The sequence below is a fragment of the Malus sylvestris genome, chromosome 2 (genome assembly GCF_916048215.2).
Source record: "Malus sylvestris chromosome 2, drMalSylv7.2, whole genome shotgun sequence".
NCBI lineage: Eukaryota > Viridiplantae > Streptophyta > Magnoliopsida > Rosales > Rosaceae > Malus > Malus sylvestris.
In genome coordinates, this window is record NC_062261.1 from 18,503,429 (window position 1) to 18,521,082 (window position 17,654).

The window sequence follows — 17,654 nt, forward strand, 5'->3', positions numbered from 1 at the left end:
ATTTTCAGGGAATTTCAAGCTCACAGTAAGCTTAGTGAGGTCCCAAGGAAGCTAGGAGTATTTAGGTTGAAGGTTTTGGACGTCGGGATCGTAGGGTTCGAACTTGGCTGGTTTTCTTGGAGTTTCTCCGATGAGATTTTGTAATTTTTTGAACCTTAAACTAGTACAATGTGATTCTTCATGCTTAGGGCTTCATTTTGATATAAAATTCGTAAGAAATGGTTGAGAAATGATGGAGAACAAGGAGATTGAAAAATCTCCAGTTTTCCGGCGCCGGTGAAACCAGTCCGGCAATTGGAGGAAGAAGATGATGCGCATGGCAGCGCATGGGTCCGTGCCCCTTCCGACGCGTGAATTAGTATTTGATGCATATATGTGAATTGGTGATGTGGACGCACAGGTGAGTATTAGGTGAGTTTTATGTTATTCATATGGTTTGTTGATGATGTGAATTGCATTGAGAGCTCATAACCTGCACCTCTGGTGTTAGTGCTTATATTATTCACCCCGCACCACACGCTCACCTTGGATCCAAGTAGGTGGATGTCGTACAGACCATTAGAGGGTTCCGACATGTCGTACAGACCATGAGAGGTGGTTCCGACTTGTAGGTGATTTTAGATTATTATACAGCTGTTGATGAGAGAAGCACTAGAGCGTATTCTTACACCATTCTTGTCGTACAGACTACTTCAGGTAGTTCTGATTTGTATGCAGAGTAGAGTCGTACAGGTCACTGCGGTGACTCCGGTTGGATTGGATATTGAGCTATAGAACTAACCGTATAGGACCAACTGCAGGGTCTCCGGTTGATTCATTATTTCACCTATTATAATGTTGCACCCTTATTCTGTTATTGACGCTTATTGCATGGCATACTTTCTGGTTTTTGATAAAGATTGGTGATTTGAGATATTTGAAGAATTATATGCATATTATGTTATTTTCTGGGAAAGTATACAGGTTTTACAGCGAGGGGTTAGAAATGTTATTAAATGAAGTATTTTCAAAAAGCTTTGTTTTACTGACCCACTCAATTTTGTTTTGTGCCCCTCTAGGTTCTAATTAGCGGTGTTGGTGGCCCAAGAGGATTTCCACAGCGTACTGACAGACTACATAAATGTAGGACTCACCTGCGGGTGTTGTAATTTTGGTTATAGTCCTACTTGACTGCACCTAGTACTTATGCTCTGAATATGTGTGTTTCACACTTAAACTCACTCTAGTATGCTAGTTGATTACTATTGTTAGTAGTTGGTTTTTATTCCTTCGTGATTCTTTTATCGTTTGCTTCCGCGTTGCACTTTTGGTTACGTCACGCCCACGTGACGGCCAACACGCCTTGAATCTAGGATCGAGGTGTGTCAGTTTGGTATCAGAGCTTAGGTTTGCAGTCCTGTATAATTATTGCCCTAATGATCTTTCGATGTCTTCTGTCATAATTATGCCGCCTCGTAGGGAATCACGTCATACTTCTGAACCTAATTTCCCTGATATAACCCAATTAGGGGAAGCGATTGCCCATGCCTTTCAGAATGCAATCCGTCCTCATCTTCCTCAGAGAATACCCCTGGAGACTATGTATAATCTAAAATTAGACCGCTTCATGGGTAATGAGGGTCACGAAGGGGCAGAAAAGTTGTTAGACCATATTGAGAAGACTTTTCAGGTGATGCAGAGTCAAGGGAATCTTCCTACTAATAGATGGGTTGAGACCACTACTTGGTTTTTAGGGTGAGAGCCAGCAGCTTGGTGGGTAAATCAAACTCAGTTTATGTCACCTGAGATGGCATTGGATTGGGAGGTATTCAAAGAGAATTTTAAGAAAAGATTTGTTCCTCTGGAGTACATTGATCGTAAGAAGCAGGAGTTCACTCAATTGAAGCAAAAGAATATGTCGGCGCATGAGTATTACAGGAAGTTTATAGACTTATCTCGCTATGATCCTGATACAACTGGTAATCAGGTAGAGATGCTTCGCCGTTTTATGTAGGGAACTAAGAGGAAATGGCGGACGTTTGCTAGTGCGATTCCTTGCACCACATACCATGAGTTTTTTGAGATTTTGGTTCAGATGGAGGATTCTGAAAATCTGCATAGTGATAGTGAGGAAGATGAAGATAAGAATGATAATCAGAAGAAAGATGACAGGGGTAAAGGTATCTCCACTCAGGGACCCCGTAAGACACATAATTTCAAGAAAAGTGGAGCGAGCTCGAGTTCTTCCAACGGAGGATTTAGTGTCACAGGCCCAAGGAGAGGTGGAAGATTTGCTGGTGGACCTAGGTTTCAGAGACAGAGAGATTTTGGTGGTGCTTGTGGTTCTGGTGCTCCGTTGTGCCGCCGTTGTAATTTCAAACATCATGGAGAGTGTAGGAGAAGTGGTGGTGGTTGCTACACTTGTGGACAGATGGGACATAGGGCTACTCAGTGTCCCCATAGTCAGTAGAGATCTCAGCAGTTTACTATGCCACCTCCAGCACCGATTCAACAGAACTTTGGATCAGGCAGTTATGGTCAGACGGGTCGTGGTGGTGCTTACCACTATCAGGGGGATGCTGCTCCCTATGCTTCCAGACAGTATCAGTATTCCCAGGATCTTTATTTTCAGACTGGGTATTCCCAAGATCTTGGAGGTTATACTTCATATCCTTCCATGCCAGCTAGCGGATCCCAGTGGTATCAAGAAGGTCAGCCTCGACAGGGAGAGGTTGCTGCTAGCAGTGCAGGACCATCTAGGCAGTCTAACCAGTCAGGACATGGACGTACTTCTCAGGGGCGAGGTAACCAAGGTAACAAAAGTCATGGTGGACGACAGCAAGCTCAGGGACATGTTAATCACATATCACTGCAAGATACTCAGAATCATCCAGACTTGATTATGGGTACGTTAAATATTCTTGGTCATTTTGCTAGAGTCTTGATTGATTGTGGTGTTACCCATTCTATGATTTCTCATACATTTGCTTAAATGACACAACCTCACCCTTCACCTCTAGGATTTGATTTAGAGTTTGCTATGCCTAGATGGGACAAATGTTATGTTGATAGTGTTTATCCAAGGTGTCCAGTGATGGTAGATGGTGTAGTTATGCCAGCTAATCTTATCCCGTTAGATATTGTGGATTTTGATGTGATTTTAAGGGCAGATTGGTTGCATTATAATCGTGCCCATTTAGATTGTTACGGGAAATCAGTTACTTTTCATCGTCCTGGACTACCAGAGGTTACTTTTGTGGGTGAAAGAAGTGGGGTGATACATAGTGTTATTTCTGCCATGAGAGCAAAGAAGTTGTTATCAAAAGGTTGTCAAGGATACTTAGCACATGTGGTGTTAAATGATGTTGTTCCTAATAGTGTGGAGGAAGTTGGAGTAGTCAGGCACTATCCTGATGTATTCCCAGATGATTTGCCTGGATTGCCGCCAGACAGAGATGTGGAGTCTTTTATTGATTTGCTTCCAGGTACGGATCCTATATCTTTGACTCCATATAGGATGGCTCCAGTTGAACTGAGAGAGTTGAAAATTCAGTTACAGGAATTAACTGATAAAGGTTTCATTCAACCTAGTACTTCATCTTGGGAAGCTCCAGTGTTATTTGTAAGAAAGAAAGATGGAACTTTGAGATTCTGTATTGATTACAGGCAATTGAATCGGGTAACGATTAAAAACTGTTATCCATTGCCTCGTATCGATGATTTATTTGATCAACTTAAAGGTGTGTGTGTGTTCTCTAAGATTGATTTGAGATCTAGCTATTATCAGTTGAGGATTAAAGATGAAGATGTACCTAAAACAGCTTTCAGGACCCGTTATGGACATTATGAGTTTTTGGTGATGCCATTTAGATTGACTAATGCACCTGCAGCTTTCACGAGGCTAATGAATGAAGTATTCCAGCAATATCTGGATAGGTTTGTCATTGTTTTTATCGATGATATTCTGGTATACTCTAGGTCAAAAGCATATCATATTTGACATCTTAACTTGGTATTAAAGAAATTGAGGGAGCATCAGTTGTATGCCAAGTTTACCAAATGCCAGTTTTGGTTGAATCAAGTGGCATTTTTGGGACATGTAGTATCGGCACAAGGAACTCAAGTAGATCCTCAAAATATTGCAGCAGTGGAGAATTGGGAACAGCCACGAACCGTGACTGAGGTGCGGAGTTTTCTTGGTCTAGCAGGTTATTATTGACGGTTTGTTCAAGATTTTTCTATGATTGCTTTACCATTAACGAAGTTAGCCAGGAAGGATGTTAAGTTCGAGTGGGACGAGAATTGTGAGCAAAGTTTCCAGCAACTGAAATATTGCCTCACTCATGCTCCAGTATTGGTACTTCCTGATGATAGCGGTAACTTTGAGATTTACAGTGATGCTTCCTTGAATGGTTTGGGATGTGTCTTGATGCAGCATAATAGAGTGATCGCCTATGCTTCTTGACAGTTGAAGATTCATGAAAGGAATTATCCTACTCACGATCTTGAGTTGGCAGCCATTGTCTTTGCTTTGAAGATTTGGAGGCATTATCTCTATGGTGAGAAGTCTAAGATCTTCACAGATCATAAGAGTCTTCAGTATCTTTTTACTCAGCATGGTCTTAATCTTCGTCAGCGAAAGTGGATGGAGTTACTAAGTGATTATGACTGCACTATTGAGTATCATCTGGGTTGTGCAAATGTGATAGCTGATGCACTGAGTAGGAATCCTCAAGGTCGACTCAATGCTTTGTATGCTTGTCGTGTTCCTCTTCTTGCAGATTTGAGAGCTACTGGAGTAAAGTTAGAGTTAGAAGAACAAAGAGAATCTTTTCTTGCTAATTTCCAAGCTAGGACAGTTTTAGTCGATCGTGTACTTGAAGCTCAGATGGTGGATGAAGAGATCCAGGAAATGATCCAACTAAGAAATGAAGGGAAAAAGAAAGACCTCAGAATTCGTTAATCAGATGGCATGCTTATGCAAGAGAACATAATGTATGTGCCAAATAATAAAGAATTAAAGAAAGAAATTTTGAATGAAGCACATTGTTCAGCTTATGCAATGCATCCAGGAGGAACTAAGATGTATCATACCATTCGACCATTTTATTATTGGCCGGGTATGAAAAGGGAAATTGCAGAATATGTAAGTAGGTGTATTGTTTGCCAGCAAGTCAAAGCTGAAAAAAAAGAAACCTTTTGGGCGGATGCTACCACTTCCAGTTCCTCAGTGGAAATGGGAAAATATAACTATGGATTTTGTGTATAAACTTCCTCGTACACAGAATGGATTTGATGGCGTTTTGGTGGTTGTAGATCGGCTTACCAAGTCAGCACACTTCATTCCAGTGAGGGAAAAGTATCCCCTGAATAAATTGGCTAAGTTGTTCATCACGAAGATCGTGAAGTATCATGGAGTTCCAGTGAATATTATTTCTGATCGAGATCCAAGATTTACTTCTAAGTTTTGGATAGCTTTTCAGGAAGCTCTTGGTACGAAACTGCTTTACAGCACTGCTTATCATCCTCAAACAGATGGACAATCAGAGAGAACTATTCAGACGTTAGAGGATATGCTGAGATCTTCAGTGTTATAGTTTGGTGATTCTTGGCATGATCGCCTAGACTTGATGGAATTTGCCTATAATAATAGTTTTCATTCGAGCATTGGTATGTCACCATTTGAGGCACTTTATGGTAGAGCTTGTCGTACGCCATTGTGTTGGTCAGAGGTTGGCGAAAGAGTGCTAGAGGGCCCAGATATTGTGGATGAGACTACTCAAAATGTTCAGGTGATTAAGTCTAACCTGAAGGCAGCCCAGGATCAACAAAAGAGTTTAGCAGGTAGACTTGCTACTGATCAAGTATATGATGTGGGTAATTTGGTATTCTTGAAATTGTCACCTTGGAGAGGTGTAGTACGGTTTGGAAAGAAAGGCAAGCTAAGTCCTAGGTACATAGGACCTTATGAGATCACTGAAAGGATTGGTGAAGTTGCTTACAGATTGGAGTTGTCTCTGGAGTTATCTACGGTACATAATGTGTTTCATGTCTCGATGCTTCGACATTATGTTTCAGATCCTTCACATGTGATTCCTCTTCAACCTTTGGAGATTAATCCGGATTTGACGTATGATGAGGAACCAGTGACTATCTTAGATTGGAAAGACAAGGTTCTAAGGAATAAGACAGTGAGCTTGGTAAAAGTATTGTGGAGGAACCACTCAGTGGAAGAAGCTACTTGGGAGACGGAAGATCGAATGAGAGAGATGTATCGAAGGTTATTTTATGAATATTAGTGGATTGAGTGTTGTATGAATTTCGAGGACGAAATTCTATAAGGAGGGGAGATTGTCACAGCCCATCCCGGAATTTATTTATCGTGGATGTGAAATGACAGAATTACCCTCATTGGTTACTAAGGTACGTGTGACATGCTATTTGAATAAATGCATGCTCTCCTAATTTCTTGGAAAATAAATTATGGGGATTGAAATTGTATGTAATTGTGTGGTTAGGGACTTAGGAGGACATCCACACACATAAAGCAAACTTCTCTCTCTCTCCTATCTCGTGTCTCTCTCTTCCCTCTCAGTTCACTCTCTCTTTCTTCCTCTCGAAATCGTACGGACAAGGCACCAAATCCCTCAAATCTCCACGGATCGACGCCAAAAAGGTGAGTTTCTTCATCCTTACAACCTCCTGAGTTAAATGGTACCATTTTTGGAACTGGAAGCCTTCGATATCATCGTGAAACCATAACCCCTAAAATGTACATTGTTCATGCACACGTGAAATGTTGATTTTCAAGGAATTTCAAGCTCACAGTGAGCTTAATGAGGTCCCAAGGAAGCTCGGAGTACTTAGTTTGAAGGTTTTGGATGTCGGGATCATAGGGTTCGAACTTGGCCGGTTTTCTTGGAGTTTCTCTGGTGAGATTTCTAATTTTTAGAACCTTAAACTAGTACAATGTGATTCTTCATGCTTAGGGCTTCATTTTGATATAAAATTCGTAAGAAATGGTTGAGAAATGACGGAGAACAAGGAGATTGAAAAATCTCTAGTTTTCCGGCACCGGCGAAACCAGTCTGACGATTGGAGGAAGAAGATGACGCGCATGGGGGCGCGTGCAGCATTGGAAAATTTTTCTGAAAATACCTCGACGTTCGTGACGTCGAGTAGGTCACTATGATATATTCATATACCCAATTTGAGCATCGTATGAGAAGTTATTACGTATTGTCAGTTATGTGCTTTAAATAACGTTTTTATAGTTGTTTCGCATATAGGTGAGACCTATCCCGAGGACGAGCGCATTCAAGGGCGTCATGGGGGTTACGACCCTTCAACATACCAGTAAGTGGGCAGCTATTTTCTGTATTTACCTATATACTATTGATTTTTTCCCAGAAATTCAATTTAAATAAAAGTATGTATTAAAATGCCATGCATGCATATTCTGTGAAATATATGAATTAGTATTTGATGCATATATGTGAATTGGTGTTGTGGACGCATAGGGGAGTATCAGGTGAGTTTTATGTTATTCATATGGTTTGTTGATGATGTGAATTGCGTTGAGAGCTCATAACCTGCATCCCTGGTGTTAGTGCTTATATTATTCACCCCGCACCACATGCTCACCTTGGATCTAAGTAGGTGCATGTCGTACAGACCATTAAAGGGTTCCAACATGTCGTACAGACCACGAGAGGTGGTTCCGACTTGTAGGTGATTTTAGATTATTATACAGTTGTTGATGAGAGAAGCACTAGAGCGTATTCTTACACCATTCTTGTCGTACAGACTACTTCAGGTAGTTCCGATTTATGTGCAGAGTAGCGCCGTACAGGTCACTACGGTGACTCCGGTTGGATTGGATATTGAGCTATAGAACTAACTGTACAGGACCAACTGCAGGGTCTCCGGTTGATTCATTATTTCACCTGTTATAATGTTGCACCCTTATTTTGTTATTGACGCTTATTGCATGGCATACTTTTTGGTTTTTGATAAAGATTGGTGATTTGAGATATTTGAATAATTATATGCATATTATGTTATTTTATGGGAAAGTATACAGGTTTTACAGCGAGGGGTTAGAAATGTTATTAAATGAAGTATTTTCAAAAAGCTTTGTTTTACTGACCCACTCAATTTTGTTTTGCGTCCCTCCAGGTTCTAATTAGCGGTGTTGGTGGCCCACGAGGATTTCCACGGCGTACTGACAGACTATATAAATGTAGGACTCACCTGCGGGTGTTGTAATTTTGGTTATAGTCCTACTTGACTGCACCTAGTACTTATGCTCTGAATATGTGTGTTTCACATTTAAACTCACTCTAGAATGCTAGTTGATTATTATTGTTAGTGGTTGGTTTTTATTCCTTCATAATTCTTTTATCTTTTGCTTCCACGTTGCACTTTTGGTTACGTCACGCCCACATGACGGCCAACACGCCTTGATTCTAGGATCGGGGTGTGTCAATACATGTATACATATTTTTATATTTATTTATGTAAATGCCAAATGATCAATACAGTTTGAGTATGGTTCCACTTCAGGTTATACGCTAAATACTGGCTTGCAAAGAGGTTAGACATTCAAATCTTATAAATTAATAAATGAAGACATAAGAAGTATATGTTCAAGTTTATCAATTGTCTTTGTTCATATACTGATGACAAAATATCAAACATCATAAATCATGTTTCTCCTTGGAATATATCCTATCCTACTGTTATCGTTCATACATACATACATACATACATACATACATACATACATACACATATATATATATATATATTAAGTTTGAGCTCTGATTTATAAAATGAGCTGAGCTGAGTGGAGGCAACCGTAGCTCGAGCTCGTCTAACACAAAAATCAATACACAAATTCAGAAATAGGCACTTACAAAAGGAAACAACAAAAGAAGATGGAGAAACCAAAACAAAAGGGAAAACATACCAGACGATGTGTCCCCGTCATCCGAAATTCCAGAAAAGAAGGATGACTCATTGCCGAGGAGACAAAGCCATCGTCCCTTGGCTGGCCTGTAAGCTGTTCAAAAATAAACAAATCGTTATTTTCCTTGGTTTTCTGTTTCTTAAAAAAAGAAAATAACAAATCCGAAATTTTGAATAAAAAACAAAGGGCAAATACCATTTACAGAGGAGTCTTGTTGGTTCTTTTGGTTAGGGCTTGGAATTTGGTGGGATTTGGACCTTTGTGTCATCATTCATTTTGGTAAACCCTTTCGTCTCATTATTTCATCATATTCCGCTTCCACTGTTAGATACACATTACACGTGCATAGATATATACAGAGTGAGTTTAATTAGTTGTAAAGTCAATCAAATTCGGGATGGATAATCACAAACCCTAGAAGAAAATAAAACCCTAGAAAATCAAAATCAAAATCAAAATCTTAATCCTACAGATACATACCAGCCTTGATAGCATTATAGTGGGACTCGAGAACGTAATAAAGTTTTCCACAAGAGTACAACTCCTCCGGTGGCGGTGGGACCAGGATCAGCTTCCCGTCTTCATCCTCAATAAAGTTTGGTTTCTTTAGCGGGCGCTCCGTCTCCATCCTACATTGTCCATCCATGGCTCTGCAATCTGGAGAGAGAGAGAATGATAGCAAGCCTGCGGCCTGCTAGGTTTAGAAGATGTTCTTCCTTCAGGTTTGCATTATTTGCGAGGCAAGTAAGCTTACTAGGTTTATTATAAATAAATACACACAAGGGATAGGATACGTCATCACAAAAGTTACCCACCTCTCTCATTTCTTTCTGCCGCCGCACATTCTCTCCCCCTTAAATAAAAAGAAAATTAATGATAAGGATTTGAAAAATTTAAATGTTAATTAAAAACCAGGTAATAACTTTATTTAATGGTTAGGAAAAAATCCAGTGCTAAACCAATCCAATTAAAATGACCCAAACAATGAATTTTCAATTTTACCCCTAATAGCTAGTTAACGTCCGTTTAACATCTCTTTGTTATTGGTTGCCTCCATAACCTCAAATCCTTCATCTCCGTCCATCCCAACTCTTTTCCTCTCTCTCCTATCTTCTTGCTTTGTGCTGTCCAGCATCTCCACCAACTCGAACCAGAAAAAGCAAACGATTCAAAATCCAAACCCAAACCAAATTGTTCTATCCAAACGGGCCCGAATAAAATTATATGATTACCTTCTTGATGAATTGGTGGGTGGGGTCTTGGAGTCCAAGACAGAGAGTTTCATGTATTTAAAATCTCTCTCTGCTGTATCGTCGGCCACCAGGCTTGCGAGTAGAAGGCTCTCTTCGTCCCAACCGGTCATGGCGGCCACGGATTTGAATATGGGGCTGAATATAATAGAATCGCCGCTGGTGACTCTGATTTCGGCTTCGACTGGGTCTGATTCTCTAAGCTGGTTTTCCGGACTCTGTTTTTGGCTCTTCTTCTTTCCTCGCCATTTTTGGTTTTCCGTCTGTAATAAATAAAGAAAATCGATTGTAAAACAAATATATTTTTGGTTTTCCGTCTGTTTTTGGCTCTTCTCAGCGGGTTGATTTCCATTTTCATTAACGTTCCCATGACCTTCTCCAATCTCAATAGAAGTATTGTCTTTTTAGTTGTCATCAGAAGAAGCTTTCACCTTTCTGTTACTTTTCAATTCTCAATCACTTGACTTGGCCTTTCTAGCAAGTTTTCTGGATTTATTCCTGGATGCAGAGGCTTTTTGGTTATCATCTGTAGGAAGATTTGTAGGAGACAATTCAGTAGGAGTATCCCTATTTGCTTGCTTCTGTATTTCTGATACCTACTCAAGCATTGTCTTTTGCATGGAGACCATCTTTTGTTTTTTGACCTTTTGATGCTGCAGACTCCTTTTAGTTCCTTCACATCTTCTAATGCTTATTTGTTGAACTCTATCGTTTTCATCGTCTGCGACCTGCATTTCAGTTTCTTTAGATTTTTCATGCAAAATTGGAGGACTAGACAATATTAATTTTTAGAAGGGAGCATTACATATGAGGTAAAAATGAGCTGATACCTGCATCTTAGAAGGACATGGGAAGAGTTCGGGTGAGCAAGCTCTTTGTGTCCATTCGAACATCTCACTATCAAATAAGTCTGCAGCATTAGAAGATGTGTCGTGCACTTCTCCCTACATAATTAAGATAACTTTATGGCATCATATAAGAAATAATATACAGTTTTTGAATTGCCTTGATGAGCGAAATGATATAAACTTGAAAGCTTAGTGGAAATATATGGAAAGTTTTCTTGAAATTACACCAAATAATTTTTGTGCCTGTGAGCAACTAAACTAAACAACCCCTAGTTTAGTTTGCAAAGGTGAATCAAGAAATAGACAATGCAATCCGTTTGTCTATTTTCTAATTCTAAACATGGCACCAGTACAAACCTCTCATTTAGTACCTTTCAAAAAGTATATTCTTTTCATCCACAATTTCACTTCATAAAATAAGTATCGAAATTATTGTGATACTTGACTATCTTGTGTTTGTGCATACATTTATATACATAAAGGATCTCTAATCTAATACGCGAAATCATATCAACTATGGGGTAATTGGTTGGAGGTCAGGTGCGTACGAGGAGCCGTAGTTCAAGCTTAAGCTCCTCCGTTGCCAAGAAGAGAAAATGGCTTTGGTTGGAGAGGTGGGGCTTTGCTCTCCAATTTGATCCTGATGTGCGACAATATTGCCTCTGGAGATTTCATGGACTTCAATTTGGGGAGTTTTGTGTCTCACTAATTTTGAAGTAAGCTGAGCTATATAATAATGTCAACCAAAGCCGTAGTTTTGATGTGTATTACTTTAATTAATTGGGACGGACAAAAAGTCGAGGGATTTCTATTAGAGAAATTTGTCGTACCTTTGTGAATGAAAATTATGGATTTGTGTATGAAAATTATGTGTTGTATTAGTAGGTGCCTCGAAATTGTATTTTTGTTTCATGCATATTAAAAGTAGTTAGTGTTTAATTTAAGAAATAGTAGCGAGTTCTTGTTTAGTTTTAAAAAAAAAATCAGCATTCACTTTAAGAAATAGTGACAGTTTAAGAAATAGTGATAGTATTCGTGTTCAGTTTAATAAATAGTCAAGGTTCAATTTAAGAAATAGTGATAGTATCAGTGTTCAGTTTAAGAAATAGTGATAGTATTCGTGTTCAATTTAATAAATAGTCAGTGTTCAATTTAAGAAATAGTGATAGTATCAGCATTCAGATTAAGAAATAGTTAGTGTTCAGTTTAAGAAATAGTGATATCATCAATGTTCAGTTTAAGAAATAGTGATAGTATTCGTGTTCAGTTTAATAAATAGTCAGTGTTCAATTTAAGAAATAGTGATAGTATCAGCATTCAGATTAAGAAATCAATAGTATTCAGTTTAAGAAATAGTTAGTGTAAGTTTAAGAAATAATGATATTACTAGTGTTAAGTTTAAGAAATAGTGATAGCACCCGTGTTCAGTTTAAGAAGCAATTAGTGTTCAGTTTACGAAATAGTGATATTACATGTGTCAGTTAAAGAAATAGTCAGTGTTAAGTTGAAGAAATAGTGATAATACCCGTGTCAGTTTAAGAAATAATGTTAATAACTGTGTTGAATTTAAGAAATAGTTAGTGTTCAGTTTACGAAATAGTGATTGTACTATTGTCAATTTAAGAAATAGTCATTGTTAAGTTTAAAAAATAGTGTTAGTAACCGTATTCAATTTAAGAAATAGTCAATGTTCAATTTATGAAATAGTGCTAGTAACCGTGTTAATTTAAGAAATGGTCAGTGTTAAGTTTAAAAAAATAGTATTAGTAAAAGTGTTCAGTTTAAGAAATAGTGTTAGTAACCGTATTCAGTTTAAAAAATAGCAATAGTGCCCCTGTTCAGTTTAAGAAATAGTGATAGTGCTCGTTTTCTGTTTAAGAAATAGTCAGTGTTAAGTTTACGAAATAATGATAATACCAGTATTCAGTTCAAGAAATATTGCCTCTGGAGAGTTCATGGACTTCAATTTGGGGAGTTTTGTGTCTCACTAATTTTGAAGTAAGTTGAGCTATATAATATGGGTGTAATATCCACACACTCCATTTTTGCGTATATATAATCAGCATGGGGTTCGCAAAAAGAAAGGAAAGTTATTGCCCCTCCTTTGTGTCTAATCCTTAGTTCTGATAATTTCTGCTTCTCTTTTAACCCGATGAGATATTTGAGATGCTCCTGTCGTAAATTGTTTTAGTATAGTCCCAATTTTGAACTAATTTAAAATCTTAAAAGATAATTTTAGCTTGTGGAAGCTGTAGCTATATATATATATATATATGTATGCTTGTTCGCAAAGTGAAATGCAATACAATCTAATGTCTTGTTTTTGCATATATATAATCAACTACAACATCAACTGGTACGACAAAAGCGGCGGCGGAGTGGAAGCACAAAGCAAGCGCATTCTCTCTCATAAGCTTTCCTGAGAGAGAAGTGAGCAAGCAGCGGAAGGCCTTCTTCTTCCTCCACTGCTTCTGCTGCCATTGCTACTCCGACGGCAGGGATAATCGTCAACGCATCACTATCACAAGGAGTCGTCATTGTCCTTGGTGAATGGGTTCTACAACGAGTACAAGTCATCTTCGACGGCCAAGGCTGCGAGCAACGGAACTGGAAGCAGAGAGACTGATCAGTGCTACTTTCATGGAGTATGAGTTGAGTGACAACGATCGGCACTTCAAGAGAAAGCCGTCGTGGTACAAATTGAAAATTAAATTAATTTTGGTTTTATTTGACTAATGGAAAGTGCACAAGCATGATCCTCGTAGGGTATAGGTTCGAGGGTTGGTATCCTGGAATTTGGTGTTCTTCACTGGTCCCTCATAGGAAACATATATATCAACAATATGAGGGACTATAAGGCTTGATGGCAATATTGTAAATAATATAAAGTTGTGTCAATAGATTTTGGTTAATTTCTGTTAGGGGCAAAGTTGGAAGAAAGATTTATGTTGCATGTTGGCCTTTGCTTCAGCCCATGGGATTTTTTTTTGTTGGCCTTTTGTATGTTCCTTTTGTCCTTTTTATTAAATCTCAAACCCTTTTTATTAAATAAAAGTTGTGCATGGTTTTTGGTTAAGAAAAAGTTGGCCCAATCCCTTTTCATTAAAGCTCCCTTAAATAAATTAGGCCACAACAACAACAATATTTTTACTAGACGTGGATCAGCTTTCTATCCATTTTGGTCATCCATGATGATTTCCCAAATTCCCGAACCGAGGCCGGACCATCGAAATCAAAATCAAAATGCCAGTTTACCTGTTTTAGTTTGATCTTCCACGGCTATCTATTTTCAAAGGAATATGAGGAGGAGGATTTAACTAATAAAATAAGTTATGTCCGACTAGAGGTGGCAAATCAACTCATTGAGTTGTGATGGGTGCCCGTTAAAACCCGTTTAATTTGATATCACCGTAATATAAGGATGAGATCGGTAATGATGATGACGAGTAATGTAAAATCAAACTAAATGAGTCTTAATGGATACTTACTAACAATCCAATTAGTTGATTTGTCAACACTACATTCGATCTTATGAGTTTTAAGTAAGTTAACATCCACACAAATCTTCTATGTATTGTGATGGATCAACATAGTCACTTAGGCTTGTAAAATAAGGACAGGTGAGACAGCCTGGGCCAGAACAACATATTTCAACTATGTAAGGCCTGAGCCAAGCCCAGCTTAAGGCTTCTATTCTCATCCCACATTTTTCTATTTGATTGATTAAAATCTTATTCCTTTTCAATTTTTTATCAGGTCCTTGAGTATTAATAACATAATTAATTAATTCAATAATACAATAATTTTTTTTTTAAATATATTCCTTTAGTGTTAAAAATGTTACAATTAGTATATTTATATTTATGGCTAAATTTTTTGTCATATATTTTTATTTTTAGTTTGTACCCGTTTTTAATTTGCAAACCTTTTTTAATTTGTACCAATTTTAGTTTTCAGTTTTAATTTGTACCCATATATTAATTTCTTTTTGTGCCCATATTTTTTAAAGTTTTATTTGTATTTGTGCCTATGTGTTTACCGTCACGTGACATTGTATAATTAATCAATGATAGAAAAATTACATATAGTATATTTATGTTTTATGGCTAAACTTTTTATCATATATTTATATTTTTAGTTTGTACCCACTTTTAATTTGCAAACTTTTTTTTTTTAAATTTTTAGTATTTTCTTTTTAGTTTTAATTTGTACCCATATATTAATTTCTTTTTGCGTCCATATTTTTTTAAATTTCTTTTGTACTCATAATTTTTTAATCTTTTATTTATGATGTACCCACTCTTCTTTATTAATATACCACTTTGTTATATGTGAAATGTACCAATTTTTTTAACACTATGGATACATTATTTTGCCATTTATTATTTCTTATTGTTAGTTTTTAATCATTTATTCAATCAAAATGTTTGAATTTTTTATTGTGGTCGTTTCTAATAGTATTATAATGAGGGATTTTAAATTTATAGGATTATAAATCTCATAAAATATCAAACAATTAATGTCAAAACTATAAAAATATAAATATTAATAATAATATAATGAGGTGTACAAAGTCAAGGGATTTGGATCAAACTTTGAATACTATTAAGGTTTTAGTCAAAGAGTGTTAGGAACTAGAAGTATCCAAAAAAAAAAAAAACCTCAAAACTAAACATAAACATGCATCAAGTGTCTTATATACCATCCTTCTACAAAAAGTGCAACTTTAGTGGCAAGTGAATTTACGTACAATGGAGCAATGTACTGGAAAACTCAATGTTAGAAGTTGCTTTCCCTTTCACTGCGAAGAAATCAAAACTTTGGAGAAAGGGATTAAGGAAATAGAAGGAAGACTTCACTAGATCAAGTTTACAATTGGAGCCCTTGGTATTCCGTTATCCAACGTTGCGGTAAATGCTCCGTCATCACTCTCAATGCTGTCTCCGACTCCATGCACACAATCACCAGCTTGTTGAATGCAGCAACTGTACTCATGCGCTTGCATGTCCAAGGAGAGCCCTCAAGTCCCCAGTTGTCTTCCCAGTCCCAATTCCATTTACTTGAGATATCTCTATAACCTATCCCTGCAGAATCTGTCTTTATACTCAACGCGGTGAAGGTGATGCATCATCCACCATTCTAAGTCGCGGTCAACAACGTCCGTTGCAAACTTGGCCATGTTCGCGTCCCCAAACAATCCTATGCAATGATGTGTCTTGACATTTCCATACTTAGTTGCCAATATGACATTTCAATTCACTAATGCCCACATGAAAAAAATAAAGTAAAAACAACGCGTGTGCAAATAATTTATTTACCCGAAGGAATTACTGTATGCTAGTGTCTTGCTTTTCAAAAGGAAATTATTCCTCCAACTTTTACAGCTCATAGCAGAGACAGCCGGGATTCCCGCTTCAGTTTCAATCATTCAATCTCCAGCCTATCTCATCACAATTCAAATTCCATTCTCAGGAGACTGAAACTTTTGCGTATTCTCATACAACAGAATAGAAGACAACGTTCAACACTCATCATCTCAATTCAAATTTGTAAACACTTAAACACTTTAAATTATCATGTCAAGGATGCCTGTGAGCTCCATCCCCATTTTCATCAACTGTAATTGCCAGTAGGCAAAGTGTAAGTCTTCATTTCAAAGTTTAATAAACTTATTTTCAAAACATATCCGCATCATTAATTTTAATTCATTATTTTCATTATGAAGAATATTTTCATAACCACTAATTTTGAATGGCACAAAATTCTTACTCACAGTCAATTTATTGAGTATCTTAAATTCAAGGTAAATACTGATGAATCGTTCATCATCTTCTTCTTATATGTTTATGACATTTGGTATGATATTTGCACTCTTAAAGATCATAATGACTGTAGTCTTGATTGTTGTCCTCATAATTTCTACCATCATCAGTAGATAGTTGCTCCGTGCCCATTTGGTATCTGAGTCAAGTGAGTGGTAATTGCATTAGCATCTTCTTAATATGCAAAGTCAAGTTCATTTTCAGTCTTCCAATTTACAGTCTATCTTATCTGTTAATCTTCTAAGTATGTTTGTTCGACTCCCTAACCAAACAGTAAGGCATGTTCTAAACAATAAGTCCCAGGAAAGGCATGAGCGGATCGCATGAGCAGGGAAGGAGTTTAGCTAATACGAGAGGAAGGTGACACATTTAAGTTTTTTGTATTTTGTTTGCCTATATTGTGAACTTTATGAGTAGATTATTTAGATCTAATTCAATGGCTAGCACTAGCTCTAGATCCAGTTTAGGCACAATTCCAGATATTTTTAATGAAGAACAAAAACTTGATTTTCAAATTGATGATAGTGTTGACTTTGGGGATTGGAATATCCCCAAGGTTTCAAGTAAAATATTTACAAAAAGAAATGGTCAGTAGCCTCATTTAGAAGTGAATATCATGTTAAGACATTTGAAAAAGTTTATGCTCTTAGTAAAGAACATGAAACTTGTCAATTGTTTTCTTCCGAACAAATCAAAACACACAGAAAAGATGGTCATAACTATATCCACATAGGTTTAGTTCAAATAGCCGTAAAACCATTAACACGTAGAGGCCTTAACACCT

At 37.4% G+C, this 17,654-nt stretch overlaps 1 long non-coding RNA gene across 1 annotated transcript; it reads right to left on the bottom strand.

The window, feature by feature from the left end:
• Positions 1–8,742: 8,742 nt before the first annotated feature.
• LOC126585120 (uncharacterized) lies at positions 8,743–9,692 on the bottom strand. The gene is made up of 4 exons (XR_007610321.1): positions 9,431–9,692; positions 9,146–9,271; positions 8,951–9,043; positions 8,743–8,854 (listed from the first exon to the last, which is right to left on the bottom strand). It is a non-coding gene; the product is annotated as an uncharacterized LOC126585120 (long non-coding RNA).
• Positions 9,693–17,654: the final 7,962 nt, after the last annotated feature.